We start from the raw sequence: 14,789 nt of genomic DNA, 5'->3' as shown, positions 1-14,789 counted from the left end.
GGTATGTTATAAAAACAAGTGTGTTGAACCCTGGCTCTATCCCACGCTCATTTACTAAGGCAGCCATAACTGCTTGCGGTCCACGTGTCAAGCTGAAGGGAAAAGAGTGGCTGGCAGACATAAATGATCACATTTTCCAAAGTCTTGTTTCCGTAAGAAGTTGCCCTCTGTGGACCACTTGTGCTTCTCGTTCTGGGGTCCTTAAAGTTGAATTATTAATCCCAGCTATACTGAGCCAGAACTAGGGTGGAATCTGTGAGTTGCACAGACCCAGCAAGTGTCCGTAGCTGTAAATACAGCATCCTTAGTCGCCTGGTCTGCTTCCATGTGTGAGTTTTATGCCGCGTACACACGTATCAGACTATCCGGCGGACTTAGTCTGGCGGACAAACCGCCATACTGTCCACCGGACTTTCCGAACGAGCTACCTGCCCACACACGGTACTTTTGCGGCAGACTAGGTGCAGCGGACTTAGTCCGCCGGACTATCCGCTGTACCGCCGGACTATCTGCCGTACTTTTGAAATGAACGGACTCGTCCACACGCTTGGAGGAAAGTCCGTTCATTTTGAGCATGGCTCCAGGAGGCACAAATCCCACCTCCCGGGAGCTGAGGCGGTGTGTTCGGCAGCAACGGTTATAGTGGAAAATGGCACTATAACATGTAATGCATTTTCCACTATAACCGTTTCATGCCGAACACGCTGCCTCAGCTCCCGGGGGGGGGGGGGGGGTGATTTGTGCCTCCGACTCACCATGTGCCAGTTGCTGTTTGCTGCGCTGCTGGGGTTGGTAGACATGCTTGGTTAATCTCTTTTTAGGCACCTTATGCATTGTATCTATTCCCCTCTATATAGAGTGTGGTTTACCATATCTGTACATTTTACAGGAATCTGTCGCATCTGCTCCTGATGAGTGGAGATACATCCACGAAACGCGTCAAGCTACATTGGATGCTACAGTGATATCTATTATGTACTGATGATGTCATCAATATTAATTCAGTACATTTTGTTTATACTATGTAACTATAGACATAGGTACCGGGTATGCCGCCTTAAGGCACTTTTAGGTCATATTACTGCTCTATATACTATTTATTGTTTACATATGCTTCTTGATTGTCTTTACATATACCTTGATATCATCATAAACATATCTTGTGCTAAATAGATGTACATGTATATATATATATATATATATATATATATATATATATATATATATATATATATATATATATATATATATATATATATATATATATATATATATATATGAGTTTACTCTGTATCATATATTGTTCTGAATTAAATTAAATACTTTTTTTTACCTCTACCTCCGCACTTCAGCCACTTCATTTTAAAGTCCCAACCTCCTTTCAAATTTGCCTGATACTAGGATGGAGGCGCTAACCCGTGCCTCATTTAAAGTCCCAAACTGTTTTTTATTTAAACTCCATAGCACAAATGTAAAAAAAAAAAAAAAAAATGTAATAATAATAATAATAAAATATCAAATCTACAATAATATAAAATGACTTTCTTTTATGAAATGCATCTTGGGAAATAATATAAAAATGATATAAAATAATACAAAATAATTAATAATAATAATAATAATTATTTATAATAATACTACTACTACTAATAATAATTCAGGTCCATTCAACATGATTTTTTTTTCTTTTTTCTCAAACTACATTATAATAAAACAAATCTAAATCTTTCAATACTGTACTGTAAGGCCGCGTACACACGGGCGGATTGTCTGCCCAACTAAGTCCGTCAGACAATCCGACAGACAGTCCGTTCAAAATTTGAATGAACGGACTTGACCACACACGATGAACAGACAGTTCGCTGAAAACGTGCGCGATGACGTGTACAGCACGTACGACGGGACTAGAAAAATGACGTCCAATACACTGCAATGCAACCTTCGGCCGTGTAAATCCTTTCTGAGCATGCACCATACTTAGTTCATCCAACTTGCCTACACACGAGCGGACTGTCCACTGAAACCAAGTTTGGACGGACAAAACCAAGTTTCAGCGGACAAAATTACGGAAATTCCGAAAGACAAAGTCCGTCAGACTGTCCGCTGAAAAAGTCCGCTGAAGCCCACACACGAGCGGATTGTCCGCTGAAACACGGTTCAGCGGACTAAGTTGGACAGACAATCCGCCCGTGTGTACGCGGCCTTAGATATCCAATATTTAGTAACAAATACAAATATAGCAGTATAAATATACTAAAAACCTTATAAGATAGCCGCATAAGTTAATCACAAGGACTCAAACATAAAGGATGTAGCTTTTCCTAAATACTTTAATCAAAACATGAAAAAAAAAGAAAAAAGAAAAAGAAAATACATAAAAATCCCTTACCTTCTCTTCTCTACACCATGACCCTACAATAACACCATCCTAGATACACATATAAATCTGACACTCCTGTGAATTATGGAAAACCAGCAATGAGAGTTGGCAAATCCTAGATAAAATATACAATACCCAACTTACAAAATATTTAAAAAGAAAACAAAATAACAGTATCCATATGTGACCAGTAAAGCTTGTTAGGCTTGGGAAAAAGACCTGCAAATAGATTTATCTCTGGAGACGTGAGAACATATCTTCACTAATGTAAACAAAGGCTCGGCAAATGCCTCAAATAGTTGCAAGATTTGGCCTCGCTGATACCGGCCTCCAGTACAGTTACACAAGTTTTCTCTCAGAGGCGTCTAACCTATGTTGGAGATGTGCCAAAGAGCCTGGCACACTCTTAGCCCTTGTACACACGGTCGGATATTCTGATGAAAAATGTCCGATCGGACCATGTTTTCAGATAATCCGACAGTGTGTGGGCTCCATCGGACTGTTTCCGTAGGAATATCCGACGGACCAAGTTTGAGAGCGTGGCTATAAAATTTTCCGACAACATGATCCGATCGCGTCAGTTCCGATAGTGTGTAGCCTAGTCCGACGGACAAGGTGCCACGCATGCTCACAATAAAATTCTGGGACGGAAGCGCTCGGTCAGGTAAAACTACCGCTCATAATCGATATAGCACATTCGTCACGCTGCAATGTTAAAAATTCTTTCATGCAGCACATTCTCTTTTTCTTTACAATGCTGCAAGAATTAAGTTGTTTTGCTGCTCATATTCACACACACTTCTCCCAAACTTATTTCTTTATTCTTTTTACTCATTTCATGAATACAATATTTTAATTCGTCACATCTCCACAATCATTTTTTTTTGTTTTTAAATTTGGTGGTTGTTTTTTTGAATCAACATCTCCTTTTATGACAGTTTGCTCATCTTCGCAGTTTTTTTGGTGTGTTTTGTGTGTCAACTTACCACAACACCATTATTATCTTTTTATTTTATTGTTTTCTTTTTTAATCTAGAGGCAGTTGTTTGGTGTTGGTGCGCCTTGTTATTAATTTGACTTTATATTTTTGAAATTAGTGATGGACGAACTTCCGACGGGACGTTTCGCGAACGCGAAACGCGAACGGACACAAACGTTCGCGAAAACGACCGTTCGCCGCGGGCTCCATTGACTTCAATGGGAGGCGAATTTCGCAAACCTTTAGGTCGAATTTGCGGCCACGGGGTAATTATTAGGGGGTAGCACGTAGTCCCACCACCTGGACAATAGCATAATACATGTATGAGGTGAATTTGGGATCGATAACTACAAGCATTTTTTTTTTATTTGGGAAATTGTTCTGACAATTCAGGACTATGGAGCTAATGAAGGCAATGGAGGAGAGGGAAGGTCAGGGACCAGGGTAGGCAAACAAGAGGGTGCAGGAGATACAGAGCACTGACAGCAGCACCGTAATACAGAGCACTGACATCAGCACCGTGACATACAGCGCTGACAGCAGCTCCGTGACATACAGCGCTGACAGCAGCTCCGTGACATACAGCGCTGACAGCAGCTCCGTGACATACAGCGCTGACAGCAGCTCCGTGACATACAGCGCTGACAGCAGCTCCGTGACATACAGCGCTGACAGCAGCACCGTGACATACAGCGCTGACAGCAGCTCCGTGACATACAGCGCTGACAGCAGCTCCGTGACATACAGCGCTGACAGCAGCTCCGTGACATACAGCACTGACAGCAGCTCCGTGACATACAGCGCTGACAGCAGCTCCGTGACATACAGCGCTGACAGCAGCACCGTGACATACAGCGCTGACAGCAGCTCCGTGACATACAGCGCTGACAGCAGCTCCGTGACATACAGCGCTGACAGCAGCTCCGTGACATACAGCACTGACAGCAGCTCCGTGACATACAGCGCTGACAGCAGCTCCGTGACATACAGCGCTGACAGCAGCACCGTGACATACAGCGCTGACAGCAGCTCCGTGACATACAGCGCTGACAGCAGCTCCGTGACATACAGCGCTGACAGCAGCTCCGTGACATACAGCGCTGACAGCAGCTCCGTGACATACAGCGCTGACAGCAGCTCCGTGACATACAGCGCTGACAGCAGCTCCGTGACATACAGCGCTGACAGCAGCTCCGTGACATACAGCGCTGACAGCAGCTCCGTGACATACAGCGCTGACAGCAGCACCGTAAGCAGCCCCAGGAGGAAGTCAGCACAGCACAGGGATGGTGTGATCCCCTCATAATAAGAACCCCCAGGAGGAAGTCAGCACAGCACAGGGATGGTGGGAGCCCCTCATAATAAGAACCCCCAGGAGGAAGTCAGCACAGCACAGGGATGGTGGGAGCCCCTCATAATAAGAACACCCAGGAGGAAGTCAGCACAGCACAGGGATGGTGGGAACCCCTCATAATAAGCAGCCCCAGTAGAAATATGACACCGCTCAACCTCTTCAAAGAGGAGGGTAGGGGCATATAGTACGGTGTGCTTTTTTGGGTCAGGGAAGTGAGCCAAATGAATTAAGAAGGTCTGTGTGCTTGATTCCAAAAATTGTTTATAGACATATACATGGTCTACTGATCACATGTGTTGAATTCCTCCGAGATCCATGCCTCATTCATTTTTAGAAATGTGAGGTAGTTAACACTGTCGTGAGCTAGGCGAGTACGCTTATCGGTCACAATCCCCCCTGCTGCGCTGAATGTCCTTTCGGACAGGACACTGGATGAGGGGCAAGCCAACAGTTCGATTGCAAATTGGGCAAGCTCTGGCCAGAGGTCAAGCCTGCCCACCCAGTAGTCTAGGGGTTCATCACTCCTCAGAGCGTCCACATCGGCCGTTAACCCAATGTAGTCGGACACCTGACGGTCTAGGCGTTCCCTGATGCTGGATCCGGATGACACCTGTCGATGGGTCGGCTGAAAGAATGACCTCATATCCGAAGTCACCAACACATCTTCAAACCGGCCTCTTCTTGCAGGCGCTGTTGGATTGGTACCCGCAAATCCTTCTCTGGGAGTGGGAATTGCTCCTCTGCCAGCGCACGCAAAAGCAGAATGCAGCATTTCTCGAAGCAAGGCCTGGAAGTGCTGCATTCTGACAGCCCTCTGCGACGGCGGTAACATTTCCGCCATTTTGTGTTTGTACCGGGGATCTAAGTACGTTGCCACCCAGTACTGGTCCTTGACCCTCATGCTTTTTATACGGGGGTCCCTATTAAAACACTGGAGCATGAAGGCCCCCATTTGCACTCAAGCGGAAGGTATGTGGTGGTGGTGGTGTTGTTGGTGGTAGTGTCTTTGGGGGTGCACATAGCAGAGAGTGAAGAAGAGGGTGCAGATCGAGAGGATGAGGAGGGTGCAGAAGAATAAGGCTGAGTGAGCCACTCAACCAAGTCTGGTGCGTCCTTTAAAGTAATTGAACGCACCTTCTGCAACTTCCCACTTTGGCTCAAGGCTGTTGCTCCTGCCCTACCCCTACCACCCCTGCGGAAGGGCCTGCCTCTTCCTCTGCCTGTCATTTTTTAAATCACCCTGTGACAAAACTCTTAGTCCCTATACCGCTGAAGGACTGCTGCAGTATAGGGCAGCGGTCAGCAGTAGTGCACGTCAACCCTATGTATTGTGGACCGATAGCGGTCCTTACAGAACAGCAGACTGTACTGCACTCAGGCCTATGTACCGTAGCACCCTATACCAAGTTACCAGTCCTTATAAAAACTTTTGTGGACCAAGCAGGTTGTGTGTTAGTGATTAGCAGACTGTACGTCAGTCCCTATACCAATGAAGGACTGCTGCAGTATAGGGCAGCGGTCAGCAGTAGTGCACGGCAACCCTATGTATTGTGGACCGATAGCGGTCCTTACAGAACAGCAGACTGTACTGCACTCAGGCCTATGTACCGTAGCACCCTATACCAAGTTACCAGTCCTTATAAGAACTTTTGTGGACCAAGCAGGTTGTGTGTTAGTGATTAGCAGACTGTACGTCAGTCCCTATACCAATGAAGGACTGCTGCAGTATAGGGCAGCGGTCAGCAGTAGTGCACGGCAACCCTATGTATTGTGGACCGATAGCGGTCCTTACAGAACAGCAGACTGTACTGCACTCAGGCCTATGTACCGTAGCACCCTATACCAAGTTACCAGTCCTTATAAGAACTTTTGTGGACCAAGCAGGTTGTGTATTAGTGTTTAGCAGACTGTGCGTCAGTCCCTATACCGCTGAAGGACTGCTGCAGTATAGGGCAGCGGTCAGCAGTAGTGCACGGCAACCCTATGTATTGTGGACCGATAGCAGTCCTTACAGAACAGCAGACTGTACTGCACTCAGGCCTATGTACCGTAGCACCCTATACCAAGTTACCAGTCCTTATAAGAACTTTTGTGGACCAAGCAGGTTGTGTGTTAGTGTTTAGCAGACTGTGCGTCAGTCCCTATACCGCTGAAGGACTGCTGCAGTATAGGGCAGCGGTCAGCAGTAGTGCACGTCAACCCTATGTATTGTGGACCGATAGCGGTCCTTACAGAACAGCAGACTGTAACGCACTCAGGCCTATGTACCGTAGCACCCTATACCAAGTTACCAGTCCTTATAAGAACTTTTGTGGACCAAGCAGGTTGTGTATTAGTGTTTAGCAGACTGTGCGTCAGTCCCTATACCGCTGAAGGACTGCTGCAGTATAGGGCAGCGGTCAGCAGTAGTGCACGGCAACCCTATGTATTGTGGACCGATAGCAGTCCTTACAGAACAGCAGACTGTACTGCACTCAGGCCTATGTACCGTAGCACCCTATACCAAGTTACCAGTCCTTATAAGAACTTTTGTGGACCAAGCAGGTTGTGTGTTAGTGTTTAGCAGACTGTGCGTCAGTCCCTATACCGCTGAAGGACTGCTGCAGTATAGGGCAGCGGTCAGCAGTAGTGCACGTCAACCCTATGTATTGTGGACCGATAGCGGTCCTTACAGAACAGCAGACTGTAACGCACTCAGGCCTATGTACCGTAGCACCCTATACCAAGTTACCAGTCCTTATAAGAACTTTTGTGGACCAAGCAGGTTGTGTATTAGTGTTTAGCAGACTGTGCGTCAGTCCCTATACCGCTGAAGGACTGCTGCAGTATAGGGCAGCGGTCAGCAGTAGTGCACGGCAACCCTATCTATTGTGGACCGATAGCGGTCCTTACAGAACAGCAGACTGTACCGCACCCAAGCCTATGTACCGTAGCACCCTAGACAGACCAAGTTACCAGTCCTGATAAAGAGCTTTGTGGAACAAGTGAGTTGTGAATGATTAGCAGACTGCAGCAGAAGGGCAGCAGTCAAGTATAATATTCTTTCTATATTTGGAAGAAAGAATATTATACGTGTACAAGCCTATTACCGTACCACTGATACCAGTCCTGAAAAGAACCTTTGTGGAACTAATAGTAACAGCAAGTCTTTAAAATTATCCTCACTGCCTGACACACTGCTTCCTGCCTGTCCCTATACAAATTGGCAAAAAAGAGTAGGCTGGAACGATTAGCTGGAACAGCTCTTTTGTGGACCTGATAGTAACAGCTAATGATGATGATGATGATGATGATGAAGAAAGACTAATCTGGCTGAGCTGTCCCTAAAATAGCAGCATACAGCGCTCTGTCCCTTTATCTAAACTGACAAAAGAAACTCAGGCTGCTGACCTAACACCTATACCAGTCCTGAAAAGAACTTTTGTGTACCAAATAGCTAGCGTTTTCTCTGTCCCTACTCCACACAGGATCCTTTCCCTACAGTGACAGAAGAAAGAATGTAAAATGGCCACCGAATCGGGTGTATTTATAGGTTAGGGGGAATGTCCAAGTGTCCATGAGCTGTCATGTCTCAATTGGTTGTCCTGTAACACATGATAAACGTGTCACGAAAGGTTAAAGTTCTTGTATACATTAAACACGTAAGTCCGCCGGGGCGAACGACGGAAAAAGGCGTTCGAACCCGCGGACGGCGAAAGTCGGAAATTCGCCGCGAAACGACCGCCGGGCGAACCGTTCGGCCATCACTATTTGAAATGTACCTGCCTACTCACAAATAAACTGTCCTTTTTGAAGTAAAACACATAGGCAAGCATTTCTTTAATCAAAAAAAAAAACCTTTATTTAGGTGTCAAGCAAATAAACAGGTAGGCAGCGCAGGGCAGACATGAACTAATTCGAAAATGCAAAATTGGTGGCCTGAAGAGTACATATCTCAGGGAGAGCAGTCTGGTCCAGAAGTCCAAGAGATCAGGAAGAGCAGATGCCATCTATGTCCCCAGGTTGTGGTCCTACAAGAGGCTGCATCTTCTGGCAGACCAGACTGAACCCAGGCCATCTCTCTCTGGTCTTCCTTAGGCACTTCCCTCCAGGCTTCCTTCCAGGCTGTGGCTCGGCTCCTGTAGTTGTGGCAGGAGGAGGAGGGCAATGGTCGACCTCCCGGCTGCCCCTTGTCACAGCCTCCTCCCGGCTGAGGTCTTCCTGTGTATGAAAATGGGACATAGTTTTAGTTTTTTGCTCATCAATCACACCATTTTGTGCTCATGACTGTTGCAAATTGAATGTTACCAAATAGAACAGACTATCATTCTGAGCCCAGCATTTTTCATTCTTGTCCCAATCATTTTTGGTCACTACTGTCTATTGATATATAACCCCCTTTGTTAAATCACAACTTACTGATCAATGATAACATCTAGTTAACATCATTAAATGTACGACAAGAAATATGTTGAACAATGCTATACCTGTCTCAAGCTGGGCCCCACCACATGTTGCTGCCTGGAAGGCCCAGGTTGGACGTTGGAAGCCTCAGCTGGGGGTGAACGAAGCCTTGAAGGAAGACTGTAGAGTGGTGGCGCGGGTTCCCTCTGGTCTGCGAGAAAATGCAACCTCTCGTAGTGCAACATCCTGGGGACATAAATGGCATCTGGATCTCCTGATCTCAGGGAATTCTGGTACTTCTTGTGCTCCCTGATATATGTACTCCTCAGGGCACCAATTTTGGCCTTCACATAGGTCATGTCTGCCGCGGGGACCATGATCTTCACCAAACCAAGCAGTTTCTCTAGGGCTGCCTTCCTCTTTCTTCTTAGGTCATTATAAAAGGGGTTGTTCATCTTCCACAGACAGGGCAGCTCCCTGAGCAGATAAATGAATAGCCCCATAAAATGCGATTTCTGGAAGGGATCCATCTTGTCTGCAAGACACAACACAAGACATACATACCCTAATAATAATGTCATGCTAAACTCTCCTAATCTTGTCCCAACATAGGCCTGTATAGAAGCAGTAGAAGCAGTATAGGCTAGTGATGTACCAAGTTAAAAAATGTACCTTCGTTTGCACGATCGGTGCATCAGCTCCTCACTCTGTTCACAGATCGAAACACCCCATACTAGCTAGCATCATTTTTACATTTTCAAAAACACTTCAAAAGCCAAAATTGGAAGATGCACACAGTGTGTCAACATGTGCTATCTCCCATCATGGGGGATCAATATATACGTGTTTTGTGGGTGCAACCCCCTCCTTGCTAATAAAGTGGCTGAGATGAAGGGGTTGCACCCCTAAAACATGTACATTAATACCCCATGATGGGAGATAGCACATGTTGACATTAGGCAAGGATCATCAGGAGGAAACTGGCCACTTTATGATTCTCAATTTGTGTGTATCTTCCAAATTTGGCTTTTCCAGGGGTGACACCCCATCCGATGAAGGCAATAGCAGCACAGTTTGTACATACTCATGTCTGATATTGTCTTCACTTTTCAAAGTTGAACTTTGTAAGTTCCTGTGTTCTGTATTTTACGCTTTGATACATGCCTGTTTACACAAAAACTCCAAGTTATAAAAATGTTACCCAAAATAATGTTATATACACCAAATATGTTGGTTTGTTGTAAAACCCTTTTCTAAACGCACATGTGAATGTGCTTTGAGTAAAAAGTTAAATTATTAACAATGTGTGGCTTCCTTTTTCAATGTGCAAAAGCCGCATTTGTAGTAAAGTTGTTGTTTTCGGTGACAATGGGTGTTATTTACTAAAGGCAAATCCACTTTGCACTCCAATTGCAGTTTCAGATGCACTTTTGCAGCACTTGTAGTGCATAGTGGATTTGCCTTTAGTAAATAACACCCACAGTGATATTTAAATTTCCCCAATCACGCCATTTTCATGACCTCACATATTTCTGCCATGGTGCTGAAAATTAGCAATATTTTTGTCAGTTATGCACTACATACATTATCAACAAAAACAAGGTGTGTGTGTAGCAGACCCACAACATAATAAGATTATCTGAAGAAGAGACTGTCACCTCATCTCGCTCTGAAATTGGGTTTGCAGTGTTGTAGAAAAAGGCCCAAAAAAACAGCAACAAAGCCAAGCAGTAAATGAAAACAAAGATTATTGCAGTTATAAAGAAAAATGTATTTAAAAAATGCCTCTCAGACATCGTCTGGCATATCAATGGCCCCCCCCTACCCATAAAGTACTCCATATATTGGTTTCTGACCTCGCGGGCGCTTTGGGGGGGAAAGCCAGGACGAGCAGCTTTAAGGGCCGTGAGGTTGACATTTTCCGGCAAATCTGCATCTGGGCCAACTGAGGCCACATAGTTTGCTGAATGTTTTTTAAAAAAAATTGTGCAGAACGCAGCAGGCAAGCACAATGTGATTTCGTTTATATTCCGCCATGTGTATTGGCGTCAAAAATAGGCGGAACCGGCTGGCCATTATCCCGAAAGTGTTCTCCATGACTCTTCTGGCTCTGGCCAGCCGCACATTAAAGATCCTCTGATCCGGGGTGAGGGTCCTCATCGGGAAAAGCTGCATCAGATGGTTTGCCAGAGCAAACTCCTCATCCGCAACTAAAACGAACGCAGTCCTTCTACATTCTCCTCTGGAGGTGGCAAGCCCAGACTGCCACTCTGGAGATACCAGTAGAATTCCGTCTGCGCGAACACTCCACCATCCGACATACGGCCATTTTTCCCCATGTCCACATACAGGAAGTCATAGGTCCCTGACACCACCGCCAACATCACAATATTATTATACCCCTTGTAATTATAATAGTAGGACCCTGAGTTGGAGGGTGGGATGATGCGGACGTGTTTCCATCAATTGCACCTCCACAATTGGGAAAGTCCCAACGGCTGGCAAAGTGGGAGGCCACAGTCTGCCATTCCTGTGGCGTTGAAGGAAACTGTGGAGTGAAACAAGAAAAAAATTACAAATTTTGCACATCAACATTGCAAGCAGATTAGACACAAACGTTTTTGGACAATATCAGTATAACATTTTGTGAAATTAGTATTTAAAGCCTAAAATATAAGGTCCCCTTATCAGATTCACCACACCACACCCCCCCCCCCCCTCCATCATCTGGTGGTGATCCATTGCAAAAAATGAGGGGGGGTGTTTTGGACAGGTAACCCTCTCCACTTCATTGAGAGCTGAATGCATAAATAATGTGTGATACTTTGGCCAACCCCTCCTTACTTACACTATTGGCAGCCCATCAGACAGGTAAGAAGTGTCATAATACAAAAAAAAGGAACAAATGGAAGCACATTTTTACATTCTGCTATTACCTATCAAGAAAATAATAGGAGCAAAAAAAAAAAACTTTAAACTGTAGCATTTGAAAGTATTGAGGCAGGCCCTTGCACTACATCCATAAATCTGAGCAGAAAAAGGTAGGTATAGTGTGTATTGGGTTTGGCAAAGTCAGCAGATAGAGGATTGCTATCAGCTGACCTAGCAGTTGGGGGGAGGGGGGTTCCTAATGAGTTTGGCCAAACCAAAAAAAAATAATTTTGGCACTCTGCATATATTTAAGCACATACATAACATTTGTACACATTTTAGGGGGTGTTTAGGGGAAAGCAATACTATGGAGCTGACCAAATACATTGATAAGTGACTAGGCTATAGGTTTATGGCCCCAGAAGAGCATGCTGGGGAAGTTAGTGAAGGCAAATATGCATGAAGGACAAAAAAGGAACTTGAAAAGCTTCCAGCATGCATGAGGACAAAGGGGCACAGCATATCAATTAGAGCATATTGCAATCATGATAATTAGGGAATAAGGAAAGAAATACAACACATTAGCAAACATTAAATACATAGAATGTGATGTTAAAGGAGAAAACTTACCTTCATATAGTCCTTCTGCAGGACTTGAATGATGGCAGAGCAGGTCTCTGGAATAATGATTCCCAGAGCCTGGGGTAGATGCCTGTGAAGAACTTGAGGCCCTGAAGACTTCTCCCTTGCGCCAAGTAGCGCAATGTGGCGATGAGCCTCTGCTCCGGAGTGATGGCTTGCCGCGTGCAGGTATCCTGCCTGCTGATATAAGGGGACAGCAAAGCCAGCAGATGGTGAAAAATGTGGTCCATCATCCGGAGATAATTCCTGAAACCATCAGGATTATTCTCCCGGACCTCACGAAGCAAAGGCATGTGCGAGAACTGGTCACGCTGGCGCAACCAATTCTTTATCCACAAACTCCTCCTCGCCCTGTTCATGGACCGAGCTTGTGTCAAAGCTAAAAACCCAACACCAAGCCCCTGCCCAGCACAAACTCTACGACGAGTACGTACACGAAACATGGCTTGAAAATGGTTGGTTGGTCAGAACGGACAACAAAAGGCACCGATAAACAGCAAGGCCTGAAAGAACGACCTGAAAACCAAAAACGAGCGGACAATAAGCAATGAAAATCAAAGCGTACTATACCAAGATATAGTCCACAATGACCAACAAATGCTAACTAACTACACGCACTGATAAGCAGATACGCACCGACAAGCACAAACTGAAGAGCAGTAAGGATCTGAAACACAAATCTGAAAAGCGTGAATAGTCTCTAGCCAAACTTCTACTAACACGCGATAAACACAAGATCAGCAGAAGGAGCCCAAAGGGTGCCGGACGTAGTGCTGAACTTCCGTTTTCTAGTCCCATCATACGCGGCTTACGTCACTGGGTTCTTGGCAACCGGAAATTCAGACAACTTAGTCCGACCGTGTGTATGTGACACCACTTCCGGACCGCTTCTGGACTAAATCCGTCGGAATTTATCCGACGGATTCGGTTGTCGGAATGTTCGACTGTGTGTACAAGGGCTTACACATCTGGTGGTCATGCCCAATTCTCCAACCTTACTGGTTGAAGGAACATGGCATAATCCCCCTGAACTCAACATACGCTCTAGACCAGAGATCCCCCAACCAGTAGTCCTTGAACCACTGATGGTCCACAAGAACATTTTGGTGGTCCTCAGGGATTCTGCCGCAAATCAACAATGTGGCGGATGTATACCATCCAAGTGTTGTTTCTAATGTTGTTCTCTATGGACTGTCAGCATGCATTGTTACTGGATGCCTCCTCTGTAGTTCCAGCTCCTGTTAACTCAGAGGGAGGCACCGCGAGTAGTGCAGAGAGTGGGGGGTGAAGAAGGGGCCTTCTAATGGCAGCGCTGGTCAGAATATGGGAGGGAGCATCGAGCTTAAAGAGGAAGTAAACCCTGATGAGATAACTTCCTCTTTCATTCCCTGCAAAGACAAAGCATAATGGACTACTATGCATCGCAAAGTAGTCCATTATGTGTCACTTACCTGACACAGGACCCAGCGAAGTCACCGCTGTCCCCTGTAGTCCTGAGCATCCATCTTCTTGGTGGGGGTATTGAAGCTCCGTCGCTGTCATTCGGCGAAGCCGCAATGATGTCACTCCCGCGCATGCGCACGGGAGCCGACACGCGCGTCAGCTTCGTCGTTGAGAATGCCGCGCTCAGTGCGCCTGCGCGCCGCTCTTCGGGCAAATATCTCCTATAGGGATGGGCTTCGTGTTCGAGTCGAACATACGTTCGGCTCGAATATCGGCTGTTCGCCCGTTCGGCGAATTCCGAACGTTATGGGCCGTTCGCTCCAAATTCGTGTGGCGCTCACGGCCCACAATGCACTGCGTCATCGCAGTGCATTGCTGGCTCATGATTGGCCAAGCATGCACTGTGACCCCGCATGCTTGGCCAATCACAGCGCCAGGAGCGAGGAGAGCCATGATTGGCCACAGGCAGGATGCCTGTGGCCAATCATAGCTCAGGCTGTGTAGTACACGCCCCACACTATATAAGGTCGCCAGCACGGTGGCCTTGTGTAGTGTGTTGGCGTCTGAAGCAGTTAGTGGGTGTTGTGTGTACCTTCAACACAGTATACACCGATCTTCTGTAGTGGTTGTTGTCTGCGTGCCCTGACTGCAGTATACACCGCTATATTCACCTCACCTATATAGCTAGTGATCTATCTTTTATAATAGAGCTTGCAGTCAGTAGTGTTAGGAGCTTG

General features: G+C 45.8%; 1 protein-coding gene across 3 annotated transcripts in view; it reads right to left on the bottom strand.

Annotated features, from left to right (window-relative positions):
- LOC143961942 (asialoglycoprotein receptor 1-like) overlaps window positions 1–14,789 on the bottom strand; it is a 105,691-nt gene that overhangs the window by 73,228 nt on the left and 17,674 nt on the right. The window contains exon 1 of one of the 3 annotated variants that reach the window (XM_077471276.1): window positions 2,525–2,566. The exons of 1 other annotated variant lie outside the window; for it this stretch is intronic. The gene's annotated coding sequence lies outside the window, so the exon portion shown is untranslated. Of the gene's footprint in view, window positions 1–2,389; window positions 2,461–2,524; window positions 2,567–14,789 lie in introns of those variants that run through there. One more of the 3 variants, XM_077471275.1, reaches the window with a different exon arrangement.

This window comes from Lithobates pipiens, unplaced genomic scaffold, assembly GCF_037356315.1.
Source record: "Lithobates pipiens isolate NorthernLeopardFrog02 unplaced genomic scaffold, aLitPip1_a1.2 Scaffold_8, whole genome shotgun sequence".
Taxonomy (NCBI): Eukaryota; Metazoa; Chordata; class Amphibia; order Anura; family Ranidae; genus Lithobates; species Lithobates pipiens.
This window is presented reverse-complemented; position numbering and strand designations above follow the sequence as displayed.